Source organism: Myripristis murdjan, chromosome 20, assembly GCF_902150065.1.
Source record: "Myripristis murdjan chromosome 20, fMyrMur1.1, whole genome shotgun sequence".
Taxonomy (NCBI): Eukaryota; Metazoa; Chordata; class Actinopteri; order Holocentriformes; family Holocentridae; genus Myripristis; species Myripristis murdjan.
This window is the reverse complement of record NC_043999.1, coordinates 28,367,718-28,390,206: the sequence shown is the minus strand read 5'-3', so window position 1 is coordinate 28,390,206 and position 22,489 is coordinate 28,367,718. Positions and strand designations below refer to the sequence as shown.

At 47.6% G+C, this 22,489-nt stretch overlaps 3 non-coding genes and 2 pseudogenes across 3 annotated transcripts; 3 read left to right on the top strand and 2 right to left on the bottom strand.

Moving 5' to 3' along the window:
* Positions 1-489: 489 nt before the first annotated feature.
* Positions 490-653, top strand: LOC115379288 (U1 spliceosomal RNA). Its single transcript, XR_003930203.1, has one exon. It is a non-coding gene; the product is annotated as a U1 spliceosomal RNA (small nuclear RNA).
* A 1,085-nt stretch (positions 654-1,738) lies between these two features.
* On the bottom strand, positions 1,739-1,929 carry LOC115379312 (U2 spliceosomal RNA). Its single transcript, XR_003930223.1, has one exon. It is a non-coding gene; the product is annotated as a U2 spliceosomal RNA (small nuclear RNA).
* Positions 1,930-8,465: 6,536 nt separating this feature from the next.
* Positions 8,466-8,601, top strand: LOC115379299 (uncharacterized; annotated as a pseudogene).
* A 1,086-nt stretch (positions 8,602-9,687) lies between these two features.
* Positions 9,688-9,867, bottom strand: LOC115379323 (uncharacterized; annotated as a pseudogene).
* Positions 9,868-22,009: 12,142 nt separating this feature from the next.
* On the top strand, positions 22,010-22,167 carry LOC115379297 (U1 spliceosomal RNA). Its single transcript, XR_003930210.1, has one exon. It is a non-coding gene; the product is annotated as a U1 spliceosomal RNA (small nuclear RNA).
* Positions 22,168-22,489: the final 322 nt, after the last annotated feature.

The following is a 22,489-nucleotide window of genomic DNA, read 5'->3' as shown; positions in this document are numbered from 1 at the left end:
GGGGGGTCCAGTTGCACGTTGAATTGTTCTTACTCAGCCAGGGTTCACCAAGTTGTTACTGGTCAGCTGGTAGTCCATCACTCTACTTGTAGTCCATCTAGTTGCTTAACAAATCCAATATGGTCATCCCATGTCTTGTGAAAGTTCTGAAGAGCACCATTAACATTATAGCTGATCTTGTCTAGCTTGGGATTGCACATGATACTCTTGATGAGATGTGTGTGGGTGGGTGCACAATTCAAACTTCTCAAGGAAATAACTGAAACTCTTAGTGAGCCTTGGAAAAGCAGGGATGTAGAGTGGATGTGAAGTGATGTTCCAGGCTGTGTGTGTGTGTGTGTGTGTGCGCGCGCGTGTGCGTGTGAGAGTGTGTGTGTGTGTGTGTGTGTGTGTGGGGGGGGGGGTGTTGTTCCACTGTGCCAGTGTGAGCACCATGAGACAGAGTGGTGTGTGTGTGAAGGGGGCTCCAGCGGGCGTGTCAGTGACTTCATACTTACCTGGCAGGGGAGATACCATGATCAAGAAGGTGGTTCACCCAGGGCGAGGCTCAGCCATTGCACTCCGGCTGTGCTGACCCCTGCGAATTCCCCAAATGTGGGAATCTCGACTGCATAATTTATGGTAGTGGGGGACTGCGTCCGCGCTCTCCCCTGATCAGCGTGTCAAAAGACAACAGCCTTACAAATACACATGCCACGGCTTGTCCAATGCACAGCCTTATACGTATATTATATTACATATTTCTCCTTCTATTTCTTATGGTTCCACACGCTTGGACTATGTTCTTCTCTTAACCCTTTCATCAACCGCGTTTGCCTGCCAGTCACATACGCACAAGTCGAAACATGGATGACTGGAGATTTCTCTTCAGCACAATCCTACTTCCATCTTTAAACCGGAGCCCGTGCGATCAAGCTATTTGTCACTGAAAAGGATTGTTGAAGGTCAGCCTGCATCAGCCTGTGATTGGTCCTCCTCACCGTCTGAACTAGCTCCGCCCTCTGCCCGCCTTCTGGCCAATCAGCTTTGGAGTAAAGTTTAGGGCTTTCTGGAGGAGCTTCCGGCAGAGATCGAGTCACGACATCACTTGTTTGGCCCGGTCACGGTATTAGTCCGGCAGAGTACAGGGATAGAAGTCCTCTGGGCCTCTGAAAGTTGACATACTTTCCAACAGGAATGTGCGGAATTTCCTCCCAAGAGCTGGTAATAACCAATGCCACAGGAAGGCAAGGATTTTTACCACCAAGAAGAGGCGACCGCAGTCTTAGCCAAAAGGCCGAGACGTCAAAACAAGTATGTCAAGTCAGAACATGCATGACTGGAGATTTCTCTTCAGCACAATACCAGGTCCGTCTTTAAATTGGAGCCAGTGCGACGAAGCTATTTGTCCCCGCCAAGGACTGCGGATCCACTCGGCGCAAAATCAGGAACGATGCGGAGAAGTCTTGTCTTTTGATTGTCCAGTCCACGGCGTGTGGTTGTGGAACCCCCGGTTGAATTGGACAGAGCCAGTCGGGGGAGAAATATCGCATACAAAGCTTTTGGCTGTGTGTGTGAGAGCTGGGAGTTGTGTATGCGATGTTGAGGGCAAGCCGGAGCACTTGAGACGTAAAGCGTAAGCCCTGCATACCGCAGGTCCCGTTGGCAGTGGCTGCAAGTCCAAAGTTATGGGCCGACGGGTGTTTGCAGCTGGAGAAAGAGCTGGGCGAGCGTAAGCTGTTATTGCACAAGGTGAGGGAGGGGGTGCACCGCTCCCGGAGATACTGCAATACCGGGTCGATGCGTGGAGTGGACGGAGCAAGCCCCTAGTCCATCTCCCTGTTCCAGAAATCCATTTAATATATGGTCCCCGGGTAGGGGACGTATCAGATATTAAACTGATAAGAACAGATACTACACTTGATCTTAGCCAAAAGGCCGAGAAGCGATAACTCTCACACCCTCAGAGGGAAGCGCCCCTCTCCCGGACAGGTCACTCCCGCGGACGGTTGGGACCTCCCGCCACACACTTGAACCACACGTCAGCAAACGGCACACAAAGCACAGCCACTAGCCAACGACTAACAGGTCATATCATTGCAGGAAAAGAAAGCAATTAGCCAACGCATCCAGTTGCACCTGACTGCAGTCCGCAGATCGGGGTTGGGCGAAATGTGGGCGGAGCTAAACGTTTGACTCCGTGCGGTGACTACAGTTAGCAGGTCGGAGTTGGGCTAAATGTGGGCGGAGCTAAACATTTGACTCCACCCGGGCGCCATCTGGTTAGGGTAAGGTGAAGGGTTAAGGTTGAGGTTAAGGTTAGGATTGAGGTAAGGGTTAGGGTTAGCAACCTCTTCCAGTGGCTTGCTGTTGAGGAAGTGGGCGGAGCCAAACGCTTAGCTCCACCCACGTTGAGCCACTCCTCGATCTGCAGACTGCAGTCAGGGCTAACTCAACGCATCTTCTGGACCCCTGCGCATCACGTGGTGCGTTAAGGTCCAGTCGGAAAACAGGAACCCCTGGGGAATCAAAGTGGAACACTGAACCACCAGATCCCAGGGAAAGCTGTAAATACGGGACGCAGATCAAAGCGGACTGTGAATCCCACGACAAGCATCTGAAGTGCCTTTCCACAAGCCAACAGCTCACCTCCCACAAATCAAACGCAGCTGTAAATGCCTCTGGTGGACACATAGAGGAAGGGAAAGAGAGACACACGGACAGACAGACAAGGAGGGAACACATAGAGGAAGGGAAAGATTGGGGATGGGGGGTCCAGTTGCACGTTGAATTGTTCTTACTCAGCCAGGGTTCACCAAGTTGTTACTGGTCAGCTGGTAGTCCATCACTCTACTTGTAGTCCATCTAGTTGCTTAACAAATCCAATATGGTCATCCCATGTCTTGTGAAAGTTCTGAAGAGCACCATTATTAACATTATAGCTGATCTTGTCTAGCTTGGGATTGCACATGATACTCTTGATGAGATGTGTGTGGGTGGGTGCACAATTCAAACTTCTCAAGGAAATAACTGAAACTCTTAGTGAGCCTTGGAAAAGCAGGGATGTAGAGTGGATGTGAAGTGATGTTCCAGGCTGTGTGTGTGTGTGTGTGTGTGCGCGCGCGTGTGCGTGTGAGAGTGTGTGTGTGTGTGTGGGGGGGGGGGGTTGTTCCACTGTGCCAGTGTGAGCACCATGAGACAGAGTGGTGTGTGTGTGAAGGGGGCTCCAGCGGGCGTGTCAGTGACTTCATACTTACCTGGCAGGGGAGATACCATGATCAAGAAGGTGGTTCACCCAGTTCCAGTCTTTGAGTACAGTCTTTGCTGTTGCCGTGCGGTGTATGGGGCACAAGTGAAGAACATTGTTGGAGGTTGTCTTTCCAGAGGGGCTGGTTCTCCGGCCTTGTCCTCTGGTTACCATCATGGCAGCAGTGCAAACCCAAAATAGGCGGAACGCTGTCCGTTTTGAACTCCAAGGAGACCTTGAGATGGACCGTCTACAATTCTCAAGAAATGTCCTACAATCGGAATTAGGGTTTTCAGCTTCTCACCTGGATTATATCTTCGCCCTGCCAGGAAAAAAGGTGTTTGAGGTCATTTTTTCGACCTTTGCTAGTTTTGAGCAGTGTGTGGACAGATTCAGACAAAAACAAGCCAACAGTCTCAGGCTTGAGAATATAACTCTCATCCCATTGTCTGAAAGAGACGCTAGATCTGTCACAGTAATCATGTTTTCAGAGAACATCACGACTGAAGACATCCAAACCTGGCTTTCATACAAGTGTACTGTTCTGAGAGGAATGGAGCTCAGGGACCAAGATGGCATCCGGACTGGGGCACGGCGTTTTTACGTCAAGTTGAAGAGGGACCAGAGCACTGGACAGCTGCATCATCTGCCATCCACCATCCAGCTGGGGCGGGTCAGAGGCAGTGTCTTCTACCAAGGGCAGCCCAAGGTGTGCAGAAGGTGTGGTTCACTGGGTCACCTAGCTGCTGAGTGCAAAAACATTTTTTGCAAGAACTGTAAAAACTCTAACCATGAGACTAGGGATTGCGACCAGCCCATGAGGTGCAATCTCTGTGGGGACAACACACATACCTTCAGGGGATGCCCAAAGTCCTACGCCAACAAGACAAGGCAGCCAGAGCTGTTCCAGGCAGACGAACCAGCACCAGCACCAGTACATGACCAGGCTCCAGAGCAGGAACAGCAGACCAGGCAGGAAGGGGCGACATCTAACGTCCAGCAAGCCGAGCTAGCCCAGGATGGCCAAGGAGGGGAACTTTCAACCAGTACAGGGTCCTCAACACCAGCAGTGGAGTCAATCCAAGCTCAACCCAGCCAGGGGGAGCCTCCCATTGAGAGCGGGCGGCTAGACTGGAGTGACACCCCAGTTGACATGGGCGAAGATGAGGAAGACAGCAGCCAGTTGGACCTGCCACCGGCACAACACCAGGCCCCGGCAAACTCCACCGTCATCGCTACAAGCGACTGCAGAGACCTCCTAGACAACTTGCTGGCAGATCTACAGGCAACCCCGGAAGGCCGCCCCGAGTCTTTCGGGTCGAGGGGCAGACCTGAGGGGGCCGGGGGACCACTCCAGCCCATGGCTCCATTCATCGATGGCCCTGCGCAACAACAACCTTCTCCACTGAAGCGCTCGCAGCCAGAGACATCAGAAGAGTCCATCACCCTGGGCTCTCAGGTATGGCCTTCTCCATCATCCGCTTCTGCTTCCTTCTTGGATCCTGAGTGTCTGACTGCCTTCTCCACTGCCACACAAATGAACGTGACAGAGGGGGAGAGCACTCAGTACCAAAATAAGAAAAGGAGAAGGCGTAAGGGTGGAAAGCGAAGCCCCGACACCGACCCCCCCAGAGTGTGAACCCCCCAAGTATACCCCATGACTAACATATCAATCGCCTCCCTCAACACTAGAGGCCTGAATGACCCTGTAAAGTGTTTATCTGCTTTTGACTTTTTACATTCAGAGGGCAGTAACATCTGTCTATTACAGGAGTGTAACATCCCTTACAAGGACAATTATAAAGTGTATGAGGAAAGATGGAGTCATGGGCAGTCAGTATGGTCTGGGGACAACAAAAACAGGTCATCAGGGGTGGCTGTGTTGTTCAAAGGGTGGGGGTATAATATCCAAAGAGTACAGCAAGTGATATATGGGAGCCTTTTATGTGTAGATGTAGAATGGAACAATGTCAGGCTGAGGATAATTAATGTTTACTGCCCAGCAGATCTACAAGAGCGCATAGATACCTTAAAAGCCATTCAGCCTCTGTTACTGTGTGACAGCGAGGTTGTCTTGGGGGGAGATTTTAACTGTTTGGTAGACTCTAAAGACAGAATGACAACCAGTACAGTGAGGCTAGACTCCAGCTCAGTGTCACTAAAAAACATCATAAGTGACTTCAAACTGACAGATACTTTCCGTACAATACACCCCAGACAACCCGGATACACATGGACAAATGGCAGAATATATTCCAGAATAGACTTTTTACTTACCTCTAAAGGTTTGCAGGTTTCAGATGCCTCAGTTACACCAGTCTTTTTTTCAGACCATTCTAAAGTTGCCTGCTCTCTGGTCCTGGCGGACAGAAACAAAAGGGGTAAAGGGTTATGGAAGCTTAATACCTCTTTACTTCTGGATAAAAAGGTGGTTAGCAAACTAAAAGAAAAACTGAATCAGTGGTCTTCCCTACAGTTTGTCTTTGAATCAGTGGGAGAATGGTGGGAGGACGTGAAGGAACGAGTGAAGAGGTTTTTTATTGAGGTAGGGAAAAAGGCAGCCAAAAAGAAACGTTTTAAGCTAAAAAAACAACAGGCAAAATTACAACGCCTATATACAATGGCCCATGTCGGTTTTGAAGTCTCGGAAGACATTGCAAAATTAAAGAGAGAAATGCTTCAACTGTCCACAGAGGCGAGTCAAGGACTATTGGCTCGTAGCAGAGTCCAACATATGGAGGAGAATGAAAAATGCTCCAGATATTTTTTTTAGAAAACTAGCCTGTCCCAAAAACAAAATGGAGGCAATTTATGACCAAGATGGTAATGAACAAAGAGAAGAAAAAAATATACATACTTGTGTACATTCCTTTTACTCAGACCTCTACAAGGGGGAAGACCTAGATAGTGCGTCTCTGGACAGACTCCTGTTAAAAGTAAACAAAAAGATAAATGACTTCAATTGTTTGTTGGAATGTGAACTGTCAGAAAAGGAACTCACAAAAGCAGTGGAAAGCATGCAGGATAACAAGGTACCAGGAGCTGACGGCCTGCCCAAAGAGTTTTATACTACCTTTTGGGCGGAAATAAAGGGGCCCCTTCTAGACATGTTTAAAGAGAGCCTTCTCTTAGGTAAATTACCACCATCTCTGAGGGAGGGTATTGTGTCTTTACTGTTTAAAAAAGGCGACAAAAAGGACATCAAGAACTGGAGACCACTCACACTGCTGGGGGTGGATCGTAAAATCCTAGCAAAGGCCCTCTTTTTCAGGCTGCAGGACATGGCAGGAGAGCTGGTGGGCGAGGAGCAGACATGTGTGGTGCCAGGGCGGTCAATGACTGATAGCCTGGCCCTAGTCAGAGACTCTTTTCTATACGCTGTTGACCGAAAGGTCCCCCTTTGCATAGTAGGCCTAGATTTGGAGAAGGCCTTTGACAGAATCAACCACATTTACCTAAAAAAGGTGATTGAGGCCTTTGGTTTCGGGCCAAAAATAAGGGCCTGGATAGACCTCCTCTATAATGACTGTGTAAGTAGAATTACTATAAATGGAAACACTACAGATACCTTCAAGGTACAGTCAGGGGTCAGGCAGGGTTGCCCTCTATCAGTGGTCCTCTTCATCCTGGCAATGGAGCCTTTGGCCTGCGCTATACAGCAGGACCCCTCCATTCATGGCCTCCTTGTACCAGGGAGCAGTGGGAGGGAGGCCAAGTTGACCCTGTACATGGACGACCTGACCATTCTAAGTACAGATAACAACTCGTTAGTCAATGCCCTTGGTTGGAGTGACTGTTTTTCAAGGGCATCAGGAGCCAAGCTCAACAGAACTAAGAGTGAAGCGCTGTATGTGAACTGGAAAGAAAGCAAACTTGACTTGGGACTGGTTGAACAACAGGACAGAATAAAAATTTTGGGAATAGTTTTTGGTAAAGACATGGTGAAGGCAAACTGGGACTCAAGACTACCAAAAATAAGAGGCAAGCTTCTAAAATGGGAGGATAGAGATCTAACCATTACAGGGAAGGTTCTCGTCATAAAGGCAGAAGTTTATGCCTCTCTGACCTTTTTGGCTGTCACCTTGCCTGTGCCCAGATCGTTCCTAACAGCACTGAGAAGATTTATGTTTGAATTTATATGGGGTTCTCAGCAAGAAAGAGTAAAGCGTGACATCATGTATCGACCCCTGGATAAAGGGGGAAAAGCAGTGCCAGAGCTAGGTACCAAATTTGATGCATTGTTTTTAACTCCGATTGTAAATGCAGTTTTAAATGTTGATGCCACTACTTTATGGTTCAGTTTTGCCAAGTTCTGGGCGGGCCAAACCATATTAAAAAAGCTTGGGAGAAGACCCCCTCAGAATACCCCCTATGCAGAGTCAAGGCCACCACTTTATGGGAAGGCAGTTATACTTTTTAAGTCTGCAATCTGGGAAAGGCCAGTGGGAGGGAAGGTAAACAGGACTACTGTGGAAAATAGTCTTTCACCTCAATCCACAAGTCTGGTTCCAATTGGTATCTTGAAAGAAATAGAGTGCATTCAAGTTTGGAAAAATGTTAATGCCGGTTTTTTGCTCAATGTACATAAAGATATAGCCTGGAATGCAGTACAGAACAGTTTTCCCACCCGTGTTTTTTTGTACAGGAGGAGATGTTCGCGCAGCTCAAAGTGTCCCAGGGTAAATTGCAATATGGACGAGAACGTAACACATTTATTTTGGCATTGCACTCATTCACAAAGGGTGTGGGCACTTCTGAGACCCTGGTTGACTGACCTTTATAGGCGTCCTAATGTAGTTGATGTTCTGTATGGCGACCTTCAACCTAAAGAACAGGAAAGATGGGTAAGGTGGTGGGCAGCAATCAACTGTGCCAAAGAAGCCATTTGGAAGTGCAGAAATGTACTGGTTTTTAAAAAGTTTTCTGTGCCTCCAGAGTCAGTCGCTAAACTTACTTTATCAGTTGTCCGAGATTATATATTGAGAGACAAAATGAAGCTTGGCAAGGAAGAAACTATGAGGTTATGGAGAATGGAATATGGTTTGGGGAATTTTTTTTTAACAGATGCACTTTCATGTACAGAAATCTAATGTGTTTTGTATCACTGAAATTTTCTCTGAATTCACGATATGTAATTGTATGTATTCTTGTGACTTATCTTAATTAGTTGCGTATGTCATATTGTAATGAAGTTCATGTAAATCCTTGACAAAATCTCAATAAAATAGCTAAAAAGTGAAAAGTGAAAGTGGTTCACCCAGGGCGAGGCTCAGCCATTGCACTCCGGCTGTGCTGACCCCTGCGAATTCCCCAAATGTGGGAATCTCGACTGCATAATTTATGGTAGTGGGGGACTGCGTCCGCGCTCTCCCCTGATCAGCGTGTCAAAAGACAACAGCCTTACAAATACACATGCCACGGCTTGTCCAATGCACAGCCTTATACGTATATTATATTACATATTTCTCCTTCTATTTCTTATGGTTCCACACGCTTGGACTATGTTCTTCTCTTAACCCTTTCATCAACCGCGTTTGCCTGCCAGTCACATACGCACAAGTCGAAACATGGATGACTGGAGATTTCTCTTCAGCACAATCCTACTTCCATCTTTAAACCGGAGCCCGTGCGATCAAGCTATTTGTCACTGAAAAGGATTGTTGAAGGTCAGCCCTGCATCAGCCTGTGATTGGTCCTCCTCACCGTCTGAACTAGCTCCGCCCTCTGCCCGCCTTCTGGCCAATCAGCTTTGGAGTAAAGTTTAGGGCTTTCTGGAGGAGCTTCCGGCAGAGATCGAGTCACGACATCACTTGTTTGGCCCGGTCACGGTATTAGTCCGGCAGAGTACAGGGATAGAAGTCCTCTGGGCCTCTGAAAGTTGACATACTTTCCAACAGGAATGTGCGGAATTTCCTCCCAAGAGCTGGTAATAACCAATGCCACAGGAAGGCAAGGATTTTTACCACCAAGAAGAGGCGACCGCAGTCTTAGCCAAACGGCCGAGACGTCAAAACAAGTATGTCAAGTCAGAACATGCATGACTGGAGATTTCTCTTCAGCACAATACCAGGTCCGTCTTTAAATTGGAGCCAGTGCGACGAAGCTATTTGTCCCCGCCAAGGACTGCGGATCCACTCGGCGCAAAATCAGGAACGATGCGGAGAAGTCTTGTCTTTTGATTGTCCAGTCCACGGCGTGTGGTTGTGGAACCCCCGGTTGAATTGGACAGAGCCAGTCGGGGGAGAAATATCGCATACAAAGCTTTTGGCTGTGTGTGTGAGAGCTGGGAGTTGTGTATGCGATGTTGAGGGCAAGCCGGAGCACTTGAGACGTAAAGCGTAAGCCCTGCATACCGCAGGTCCCGTTGGCAGTGGCTGCAAGTCCAAAGTTATGGGCCGACGGGTGTTTGCAGCTGGAGAAAGAGCTGGGCGAGCGTAAGCTGTTATTGCACAAGGTGAGGGAGGGGGTGCACCGCTCCCGGAGATACTGCAATACCGGGTCGATGCGTGGAGTGGACGGAGCAAGCCCCTAGTCCATCTCCCTGTTCCAGAAATCCATTTAATATATGGTCCCCGGGTAGGGGACGTATCAGATATTAAACTGATAAGAACAGATTTTTTTTTTTTTTCTTTCGAAAGTATTTATTGATACTTTTCAGTCCTCACATACAATATTCACATTGGTTAATAAAGCAACAATTTACCCTTTAAAACACCAGTCAAGTAATAAATAAATACAATCTGTTTAGCAATAATTTAGTTTAAAACAATAAAAGACATTGTTTTAAAAGGCATAACAGATAAGAACATGGTGGTCGTAAAAGGTAAAGGTGCGTTTAAAACAAACAATGTATGTGTGCTGAGTTCAATAAAAATCTTTTAAAAAGGAGTGCATTTGTTAAAATGTTGTGCAAAAGCGGGGTGAGTCCTTTCCAAGGGTAACTCATTCCGCTCTCCCAAACAGATTAGGTCTCTCGGGATCCTGCCGTGGTGCTCAGCGGAGACCCCCACCCTTTTGCTCCTTCCCACCTGCCACACCCGGAGAGCCAGGCCGCCGCTGCTTTGACCTTTTACTGTGTGGCTTCCGACACCTTCGTCCGAATGAGCAGTGAGGCGAATCTTCTTTGTGGCTGTGTCCTAGGCCCGCCGCCTGCAGCTCCGGCCGCTTGGACCGTCGCTGCTGCCATCCGGATCACAGCCACGGGGGGGCTCTGCCTTTGCCTTCTTACCAGCAAGTTTCTGGAGGTCCATATGGCGTCTTTGATGGCGGCGAGGGTGAGCCACTGGTTTGCAAAGTCCTTTTTGTTTTGTTTTTTTTCTTGGCTCACCCCATACAGCACCATTTGTGCTGTCAGGACCTCCCTAACCGGTAAGTACGGGAATTGCAAGGAGCCGGCTGTCGCCCACTGGTCTACGGCAGCGCTGCACTCCCAGAGCAGATGCCTCACCGACTCAGGCGCGCCACAACCTGGTCGGGGGCAGATTGAGGTCGCTGACATGCCCCGGGAGTGCATTACGGACCTGACTGGGAGGATCTCATGAGCCACCAGCCACGACAGGTCCCGGAGTCTGTTTGGGAGAGCAGAATGGTTCACGTTGCGCCAAACTGTGGAGGGCTCACCAAAGGCGAGCCCGCGCACTGGACTCACTGGTTCCCGCTCCTGCACAACAGAAATGAGAGAGCGGTGGTTGGTTAAAACATGCAACTCCTCCTGCTCCAAGTTAAAATTCTTTAAAAACTTCTGGATAAAAGCATATGCGTTTGGCAGGCTAAAAGACACAGGTACTCTAAGATCAGTGGGTAAAAGTTTCAGTCTTCTCAGGTAGGACCCCATCCAGAAACGCGTCATGGCTTCAGTCTTGGGGTTTCTGGATGGGGCTGTGGCTTGTTTTATGTGTGTTGTGGTGTATCGGCTTCCTAAAAACAATAAAAGGTCGGGCACTCCTTTTCCTCCTTTCTCCTTTGGCCTCTTCATCACCTCCCTCCTCAGTCGTTCCCACTTGGATCCCCATAAAAAGTAGAACATGGCTCGGTCCAGGTCGAGTAGCACTCTCCTTGGTGGGATAAAAACAGAACTGATCAATAAAAGCAAAGGTAAAATCACTGCTTTGATGATTAAAACCTTTCCTTCCATGGTCAGTCCCCTAAGTCCCCAGTACCCTAGTCTCTGTCTAACTTTCCCTACCAAGTCTGGCCAATTTGTTTTCCCTCCCCCCTCCCGATCAAATTTGACCCCCAGGATCTTTTGGTCAGTCTGGGTCACAGTCAGGGGGAGTCCCGTCGTCTCTGTCGCTGTCCATGGTCCGTAAAATTGGGCTTGGGTCTTGCTCCTGTTCAGTTTTGACCCAGAGGCCTGTCCAAACCAGTCAGTCACGTCCAGAGTCCTGTTCACAGATAAAAGGTCAGTGCATAAAATGTTCACGTCGTCCATATATAAAATGCATTTTGTCTCCAGTCCCCCGCTCCCTGGCACTCCCACCCCGTGGATTCGTTGATCCCTTCTCAAGATCTGTGCCAGGGGTTCTATACAGACAACGTAGAGGAGGGCAGATAACGGACAACCCTGACGGACACCGCAGTGTATATTGACTGCTTTTGTCAGATGCCCGTTAACCACAAATCTGCTGGTGATGCCCCGATACAGCAGTCCCACCCAAGCTATAAACCTTTCTGGGAACCCCATCTTTGGCAGTACCTGGAAAAGGTACTGGTGCGAGACCCGATCAAAGGCTTTCTCAAAATCTAAATTTAGGACTACTAGCCGGATGTCTCTGTCTCTCGCATAACAGATGGTGTCTCTGATCAGTACGAGGCTGTCGGTGATCTTCCTCCCCGGGACGGCACAGGCTTGATCCGGGTGAATCAGCTCCTCTAAAAACAAAGACATACGTGATGCTAAAACCTTGCTAAAAAGTTTACAGTCTATATTTAAAAGGGTGATAGGTCTCCAGTTCCTCAAGTCAGTCTTGTCTTTGTCTTTATGGAGGAGAGTCACTATCCCTACTCTAAAACTGTCAGGAAGTCTGTCCAGATGTTCAAAGTCCATAAAAACAGCAAGCAAGTCGGGTGCTAAAATGTCCCAAAAAGTCAAATAAAATTCTAAGGGAAGCCCGTCTTCTCCAGGGGACTTCCCTTTCTTAAAACTTTCGATACATTTACTTAACTCGGACATGGTAAAATCTTGGGTTAAAAGCACTCCGTCTGTCACTGTATTTTCAATGGACTCTAAAACATTGTTCATGGTGTCCAATAAAACAGGTTTTTCCTTGTAAAGTTCCCCATAAAAATTTTCTATTGTTTCTTTAAGTTCCTCTGTCGTGTTTGCAGTGCACCCGTTGTCTTTTTGTAATTTAAAAATGGATCCTCTGTTATTTAAAATTTTCTTAAAAAAATATCTTGTGCACTTTTCCCCTTCCTCAATTTCCTTTTCCCTGCTTCTTAAAATGACACCCTTGCTTTTAATTTCTGCTAAAAGCGACATCTGTGTTTTCACGTCCCGTATCTCTTCATTAAAATCCATACCTTCTTGATTTAGTTTAAAATACCTCTGGAGTCTTTTCTGCAGTCCCAACATGCGTCTGTCGTCCCTATCTTTCTTTCTCTTACCTGCCTGCCTAAAGAAAGTCCGGGTCTTACCCTTCACCATTTCCCACCAGTGTGCGCGTGTATGGTAAAAGTCTTGAAGGGTCTGCCACTCTTGATACTGCTCCCTGTACTGTCTAACTAACTCCCTATCCTCTAAAAGGGAGCAGTTGAGTTTCCACAGACCACTTCCTGCTGTCACACCAGAAGCGAGTGAAAGAGTGCAGGAGAGCATAACGTGATCGGAAAAGAAAACAGGTGTTAATCTAGCATCGGTTGGTGAACAGGCCCGTGTAAAAAGATAGTCTATGCGAGAGGCTCTGGTGCCGTCACCACTGAACCAGGTGAAGCCCTCCTCTCTGGGATGCATGGTTTTAAAACAGTCCTGAAGTTTAAAATCCCTGCATATGCCCTGCAATAAAACCGATGTCTTGTCGACTGTAAAATCCGTCCCTGCCCTTTTCCTGTCTTTCCTACTTAAAACACAGTTAAAATCCCCGCCTACAACTAAAGGTGCCCTACCTAGCATGTGGAACTGCAAGTCTTCTAAAAGGTCATACCTGTCATTCTTGTCATTAAAACCATAAATATTTAAGAGCTTAAAATCCTTTCCCATAAAAGTCAGGTGTGTTAAAAGGGCCCTGCCGTCTCTCACCACAGTGCTGCCCTTCACCAGAACCAGAGGGTTTTTGATTAAAATGGCCACTCCATCGTTTTTGTTTTTGTTTGACCCGCTCCATATCGACGCTTGTGGCCACATCTCCTCCCACTCTCTGTAGTGCTTTAAAAACGGTAGGCCGCATTCCTGTATTAAAAACACATCTGACTTAAAAGAATTTAGAAAGGATAAAACAGCCTGGGCTCTAACTCTCGACTTCACGCTTCTCACATTGATGGTTGAGAAGGTGAGTGTCATGAGTATGGTTAAAAGCAACAGGTATGACATTTTAAAAGACTAAAAGGGGGTTAAAATGACTAAAAAAGCAGTTAGCGGATTTCTTGTGAACAGAGCTCTTCCTTCACTCCTGCAGGTGAAGAGTGGCGGAGTTGAGCACTGTTTCCCTGTCGGACTCTGGGGGTTGGCCTCTGGCGCAGTGCTGCATTCATTTTGGAGTCCTTAGGGGTTGATTGCAGAGCTATTGACAAGAACGACACTTCATTTGGTGAATTGGAGGGGAAGACTCTGGGCTCCTCCACAGATGAACTGTCTGAGAGAGTCCCAACTCTTCCCCTCTTCTCTGAGGCTACAGGAGACTCAGAGGACAATTCTGAAATGGTTCTCTTGGCACGCTGGGCATCGGGGAGGGGGGCATCCTCGCTGTCAGCCTGTGATTGGTCCTCCTCACTATCTGAACCAGCTCCGCCCTCTGCCTGCATCACCTCATCCTCACTTGAGCTCTCTGTCGTTGAGGCCATTGCAGGCCCCTCCCCTTCTCCCGCCTCACCTGACTCCTCTACTCCAGTCACAGGATTTGGCGGGAGATTTGAATTTTCCAGCCCAGCCTCCTCAATTAGCTCTCTAACTGCTTGGTCTTGTGTACCGTTTCCTCCATTTCCATTTTGTTTGGCTGCCTTCAGTTTGTTGGCAAAGGACTTTGGGCAATCTCTGAAGAGGTGGTTTGACTCTCCACAGAGATTGCACCTCCTGCCATTGGTGCACTCCTCAAAGGTGTGCCCAATTTCTCTGCACTTTCCGCATACAATTTGCTGACATGCTTCTACCAGGTGACCATGCTCACCACACTTGCGGCAGAGCTTGGGTTGTCCCTGGTAGTGGATATAGCCCCTGTTATCTCCCAGGACTACCATGGATGGCAGATGTTTCAAGCCCTGGAAGCCTTGGGGGTCCGGCCATTGCTGGATGGGGACCCTCCAAGCACAGTTCCAGATGCCATCCTCATCCCTCACTTTGGTAGCCTGGCCTTTAACCGTGCAATATCTACCCAGCCACAAACAAATGTCATCTGCATTCACCGTCTCATTGAACATTCTGACAATAACTGTTTTAGAAGCATTGTCAGTGAGTTTCTCCACATTGAACGCAGCAAACTGGGTTTTGGCATTTTCAAAACGGGTCCAGAATTCCCTCAAAAGGACGGCAGAGCGAAAACTTACATCAAATCCTTTGTTAAATGGCAGTGTCAAAATACAATTCAGGTCATTTGGGGAAAAGTTCAAGGCTTTTTGGATGAGCTTCCGGGAGAAGTCAAGTCTTGACATCCCCATCAGCTTCCCATCTTTCTCTAAAACAGTAAAACGGACACTGTGGTGCCTCCGCATGCCAGCATGGTTGGCTGACATGGTGGAGGCACCACACTTAAAACAAATTAAAGGAAATTAAAATCTCCACTTACCAAAAAATAACAAGAATAAAAGGGTCCTAAAATGCTAAGAAAAGTAAAATCTAAAAAGCAAAAATTAAAAATCACTTACCTTTGCTTCTTTGGCTTGGTCGAGGTGTTTCTCCGGCAGAGTTCAGGTAAAAGGTCCTCTGAGCCAATGAAATCCTGAGGATTAAAGATTTTCAACTACAAGAAAAAGTTGAAACACTTATCAACAGGAATATATATAGAATTTCCTCCCAATAGCTGGTAAGCACCAGTGCCACAAAAAGGCAAGGATTTACCACCAGAAGGAGGCGATCGCAGTCTTAGCCAAAAGGCCGAGAAGCGATAACTCTCACACCCTCAGATGGAAGCGCCCCTCTCCCGGACAGGTCACTCCCGCGGACGGTTGGGACCTCCCGCCACACACTTGAACCACACGTCAGCAAACGGCACACAAAGCACAGCCACTAGCCAACGACTAACAGGTCATATCATTGCAGGAAAAGAAAGCAATTAGCCAACGCATCCAGTTGCACCTGACTGCAGTCCGCAGATCGGGGTTGGGCGAAATGTGGGCGGAGCTAAACGTTTGACTCCGTGCGGTGACTACAGTTAGCAGGTCGGAGTTGGGCTAAATGTGGGCGGAGCTAAACATTTGACTCCACCCGGGCGCCATCTGGTTAGGGTAAGGTGAAGGGTTAAGGTTGAGGTTAAGGTTAGGATTGAGGTAAGGGTTAGGGTTAGCAACCTCTTCCAGTGGCTTGCTGTTGAGGAAGTGGGCGGAGCCAAACGCTTAGCTCCACCCACGTTGAGCCACTCCTCGATCTGCAGACTGCAGTCAGGGCTAACTCAACGCATCTTCTGGACCCCTGCGCATCACGTGGTGCGTTAAGGTCCAGTCGGAAAACAGGAACCCCTGGGGAATCAAAGTGGAACACTGAACCACCAGATCCCAGGGAAAGCTGTAAATACGGGACGCAGATCAAAGCGGACTGTGAATCCCACGACAAGCATCTGAACAGTGCCTTTCCACAAGCCAACAGCTCACCTCCCACAAATCAAACGCAGCTGTAAATGCCTCTGGTGGACACATAGAGGAAGGGAAAGAGAGACACACGGACAGACAGACAAGGAGGGAACACATAGAGGAAGGGAAAGATTGGGGATGGGGGGTCCAGTTGCACGTTGAATTGTTCTTACTCAGCCAGGGTTCACCAAGTTGTTACTGGTCAGCTGGTAGTCCATCACTCTACTTGTAGTCCATCTAGTTGCTTAACAAATCCAATATGGTCATCCCATGTCTTGTGAAAGTTCTGAAGAGCACCATTAACATTATAGCTGATCTTGTCTAGCTTGGGATTGCACATGATACTCTTGATGAGATGTGTGTGGGTGGGTGCACAATTCAAACTTCTCAAGGAAATAACTGAAACTCTTAGTGAGCCTTGGAAAAGCAGGGATGTAGAGTGGATGTGAAGTGATGTTCCAGGCTGTGTGTGTGTGTGTGTGTGTGTGCGCGCGCGTGTGCGTGTGCGTGTGAGAGAGTGTGTTTGTGTGTGTGTGTGTGTGTGTGTGTGTGTGGGGGGGGGGGGGGTTTGTTCCACTGTGCCAGTGTGAGCACCATGAGACAGAGTGGTGTGTGTGTGAAGGGGGCTCCAGCGGGCGTGTCAGTGACTTCATACTTACCATGATCAAGAAGGTGGTTCACCCAGTTCCAGTCTTTGAGTACAGTCTTTACTGTTGCCGTGCGGTGTATGGGGCACAAGTGAAGAACATTGTTGGAGGTTGTCTTTCCAGAGGGGCTAGTTCTCCGGCCTTGTCCTCTGGTTACCATCATGGCAGCAGTGCAAACCCAAAATAGGCGGAACGCTGTCCGTTTTGAACTCCAAGGAGACCTTGAGATGGACCGTCTACAATTCTCAAGGAATGTCCTACAATCGGAATTAGGGTTTTCAGCTTCTCACCTGGATTATATCTTCGCCCTGCCAGGAAAGAAGGTGTTTGAGGTCATTTTTTCGACCTTTGCTAGTTTTGAGCAGTGTGTGGACAGATTCAGACAAAAACAAGCCAACAGTCTCAGGCTTGAGAATATAACTCTCATCCCATTGTCTGAAAGAGACGCTAGATCTGTCACAGTAATCATGTTTTCAGAGAACATCACGACTGAAGACATCCAAACCTGGCTTTCATACAAGTGTACTGTTCTGAGAGGAATGGAGCTCAGGGACCAAGATGGCATCCGGACTGGGGCACGGCGTTTTTACGTCAAGTTGAAGAGGGACCAGAGCACTGGACAGCTGCATCATCTGCCATCCACCATCCAGCTGGGGCGGGTCAGAGGCAGTGTCTTCTACCAAGGGCAGCCCAAGGTGTGCAGAAGGTGTGGTTCACTGGGTCACCTAGCTGCTGAGTGCAAAAACATTTTTTGCAAGAACTGTAAAAACTCTAACCATGAGACTAGGGATTGCGACCAGCCCATGAGGTGCAATCTCTGTGGGGACAACACACATACCTTCAGGGGATGCCCAAAGTCCTACGCCAACAAGACAAGGCAGCCAGAGCTGTTCCAGGCAGACGAACCAGCACCAGCACCAGTACATGACCAGGCTCCAGAGCAGGAACAGCAGACCAGGCAGGAAGGGGCGACATCTAACGTCCAGCAAGCCGAGCTAGCCCAGGATGGCCAAGGAGGGGAACTTTCAACCAGTACAGGGTCCTCAACACCAGCAGTGGAGTCAATCCAAGCTCAACCCAGCCAGGGGGAGCCTCCCATTGAGAGCGGGCGGCTAGACTGGAGTGACACCCCAGTTGACATGGGCGAAGATGAGGAAGACAGCAGCCAGTTGGACCTGCCACCGGCACAACACCAGGCCCCGGCAAACTCCACCGTCATCGCTACAAGCGACTGCAGAGACCTCCTAGACAACTTGCTGGCAGATCTACAGGCAACCCCGGAAGGCCGCCCCGAGTCTTTCGGGTCGAGGGGCAGACCTGAGGGGGCCGGGGGACCACTCCAGCCCATGGCTCCATTCATCGATGGCCCTGCGCAACAACAACCTTCTCCACTGAAGCGCTCGCAGCCAGAGACATCAGAAGAGTCCATCACCCTGGGCTCTCAGGTATGGCCTTCTCCATCATCCGCTTCTGCTTCCTTCTTGGATCCTGAGTGTCTGACTGCCTTCTCCACTGCCACACAAATGAACGTGACAGAGGGGGAGAGCACTCAGTACCAAAATAAGAAAAGGAGAAGGCGTAAGGGTGGAAAGCGAAGCCCCGACACCGACCCCCCCCGGAGTGTGAACCCCCCAAGTATACCCCATGACTAACATATCAATCGCCTCCCTCAACACTAGAGGCCTGAATGACCCTGTAAAGTGTGTATCTGCTTTTGACTTTTTACATTCAGAGGGCAGTAACATCTGTCTATTACAGGAGTGTAACATCCCTTACAAGGACAATTATAAAGTGTATGAGGAAAGATGGAGTCATGGGCAGTCAGTATGGTCTGGGGACAACAAAAACAGGTCATCAGGGGTGGCTGTGTTGTTCAAAGGGTGGGGGTATAATATCCAAAGAGTACAGCAAGTGATATATGGGAGGCTTTTATGTGTAGATGTAGAATGGAACAATGTCAGGCTGAGGATAATTAATGTTTACTGCCCAGCAGATCTACAAGAGCGCATAGATACCTTAAAAGCCATTCAGCCTCTGTTACTGTGTGACAGCGAGGTTGTCTTGGGGGGAGATTTTAACTGTATGGTAGACTCTAAAGACAGAATGACAACCAGTACAGTGAGGCTAGACTCCAGCTCAGTGTCACTGAAAAACATCATAAGTGACTTCAAACTGACAGATACTTTCCGTACAATACACCCCAGACAACCCGGATACACATGGACAAATGGCAGAATATATTCCAGAATAGACTTTTTACTTACCTCTAAAGGTTTGCAGGTTTCAGATGCCTCAGTTACACCAGTCTTTTTTTCAGACCATTCTAAAGTTGCCTGCTCTCTGGTCCTGGCGGACAGAAACAAAAGGGGTAAAGGGTTATGGAAGCTTAATACCTCTTTACTTCTGGATAAAAAGGTGGTTAGCAAACTAAAAGAAAAACTGAATCAGTGGTCTTCCCTACAGTTTGTCTTTGAATCAGTGGGAGAATGGTGGGAGGACGTGAAGGAACGAGTGAAGAGGTTTTTTATTGAGATAGGGAAAAAGGCAGCCAAAAAGAAACGTTTTAAGCTAAAAAAACAACAGGCAAAATTACAACGCCTATATAAAATGGCCCATGTCGGTTTTGAAGTCTCGGAAGACATTGCAAAATTAAAGAGAGAAATGCTTCGACTGTCCACAGAGGCGAGTCAAGGACTATTGGCTCGTAGCAGAGTCCAACATATGGAGGAGAATGAAAAATGCTCCAGATATTTTTTTAGAAAACTAGCCTGTCCCAAAAACAAAATGGAGGCAATTTATGACCAAGATGGTAATGAACAAAGAGAAGAAAAAAATATACATACTTGTCTACATTCCTTTTACTCAGACCTCTACAAGGGGGAAGACCTAGATAGAGCGTCTCTGGACAGACTCCTGTTAAAAGTAAACAAAAAGATAAATGACTTCAATTGTTTGTTGGAATGTGAACTGTCTGAAAAGGAACTCACAAAAGCAGTGGAAAGCATGCAGGATAACAAGGTACCAGGAGCTGACGGCCTGCCCAAAGAGTTTTATATTACCTTTTGGGCGGAAATAAAGGGGCCCCTTCTAGACATGTTTAAAGAGAGCCTTCTCTTAGGTAAATTACCACCATCTCTGAGGGAGGGTATTGTGTCTTTACTGTTTAAAAAAGGCGACAAAAAGGACATCAAGAACTGGAGACCACTCACACTGCTGGGGGTGGATCGTAAAATCCTAGCAAAGGCCCTCTTTTTCAGGCTGCAGGACATGGCAGGAGAGCTGGTGGGCGAGGAGCAGACGTGTGGTGCCAGGGCGGTCAATGACTGATAGCCTGGCCCTAGTCAGAGACTCCTTTCTATACGCTGTTGACCGAAAGGTCCCCCTTTGCATAGTAGGCCTAGATTTGGAGAAGGCTTTTGACAGAATCAACCACATTTACCTAAAAAAGGTGATTGAGGCCTTTGGTTTCGGGCCAAAAATAAGGGCCTGGATAGACCTCCTCTATAATGACTGTGTAAGTAGAATTACTATAAATGGAAACACTACAGATACCTTCAAGGTACAGTCAGGGGTCAGGCAGGGTTGCCCTCTATCAGTGGTCCTCTTCATCCTGGCAATGGAGCCTTTGGCCTGCTCTATACAGCAGGACCCCTCCATTCATGGCCTCCTTGTACCAGGGAGCAGTGGGAGGGAGGCCAAGTTGACCCTGTACATGGACGACCTGACCATTCTAAGTACAGATAACAACTCTTTAGTCAATGCCCTTGGTTGGAGTGACTGTTTTTCAAGGGCATCAGGAGCCAAGCTCAACAGAACTAAGAGTGAAGCGCTGTATGTGAACTGGAAAGAAAACAAACTTGACTTGGGACTGGTTGAACAACAGGACAGAATAAAAATTTTGGGAATATTTTTTGGTAAAGACATGGTGAAGGCAAACTGGGACTCAAGACTACCAAAAATAAGAGGCAAGCTTCTAAAATGGGAGGATAGAGATCTAACCATTACAGGGAAGGTTCTCGTCATAAAGGCAGAAGTTTATGCCTCTCTGACCTTTTTGGCTGTCACCTTGCCTGTGCCCAGATCCTTTTTAACAGCACTGAGAAGATTTATGTTTGAATTTATATGGGGTTCTCAGCAAGAAAGAGTAAAGCGTGACATCATGTATCGACCCCTGGATAAAGGGGGAAAAGCAGTGCCAGAGCTAGGTACCAAATTTGATGCATTGTTTTTAACTCCGATTGTAAATGCAGTTTTAAATGTTGATGCCACTACTTTATGGTTCAGTTTTGCCAAGTTCTGGGCGGGCCAAACCATATTAAAAAAGCTTGGGAGAAGACCCCCTCAGAATACCCCCTATGCAGAGTCAAGGCCACCACTTTATGGGAAGGCAGTTATACTTTTTAAGTCTGCAATCTGGGAAAGGCCAGTGGGAGGGAAGGTAAACAGGACTACTGTGGAAAATAGTCTTTCACCTCAATCCACAAGTCTGGTTCCAATTGGTATCTTGAAAGAAATAGAGTGCATTCAAGTTTGGAAAAATGTTAATGCCGGTTTTTTGCTCAATGTACATAAAGATATAGCCTGGAATGCAGTACAGAACAGTTTTCCCACCCGTGTTTTTTTGTACAGGAGGAGATGTTCGCGCAGCTCAAAGTGTCCCAGGGTAAATTGCAATATGGACGAGAACGTAACACATTTATTTTGGCATTGCACTCATTCACAAAGGGTGTGGGCACTTCTGAGACCCTAGTTGACTGACCTTTATAGGCGTCCTAATGTAGTTGATGTTCTGTATGGTGACCTTCAACCTAAAGAACAGGAAAGATGGGTAAGGTGGTGGGCAGCAATCAACTGTGCCAAAGAAGCCATTTGGAAGTGCAGAAATGTACTGGTTTTTAAAAAGTTTTCTGTGCCTCCAGAGTCAGTCGCTAAACTTACTTTATCAGTTGTCCGAGATTATATATTGAGCGACAAAATGAAGCTTGGCAAGGAAGAAACTATGAGGTTATGGAGAATGGAATATGGTTTGGGGAATTTTTTTTTAACAGATGCACTTTCATGTACAGAAATCTAATGTGTTTTGTATCACTGAAATTTTCTCTGAATTCACGATATGTAATTGTATGTATTCTTGTGACTTATCTTAATTAGTTGCGTATGTCATATTGTAATGAAGTTCATGTAAATCCTTGACAAAATCTCAATAAAATAGCTAAAAAGTGAAAAAAAAAGTGGTTCACCCAGGGCGAGGCTCAGCCATTGCACTCCGGCTGTGCTGACCCCTGCGAATTCCCCAAATGTGGGAATCTCGACTGCATAATTTATGGTAGTGGGGGACTGCGTCCGCGCTCTCCCCTGATCAGCGTGTCAAAAGACAACAGCCTTACAAATACACATGCCACGGCTTGTCCAATGCACAGCCTTATACGTATATTATATTACATATTTCTCCTTCTATTTCTTATGGTTCCACACGCTTGGACTATGTTCTTCTCTTAACCCTTTCATCAACCGCGTTTGCCTGCCAGTCACATACGCACAAGTCAAAACATGGATGACTGGAGATTTCTCTTCAGCACAATCCTACTTCCATCTTTAAACCGGAGCCCGTGCGATCAAGCTATTTGTCACTGAAAAGGATTGTTGAAGGTCAGCCCTGCATCAGCCTGTGATTGGTCCT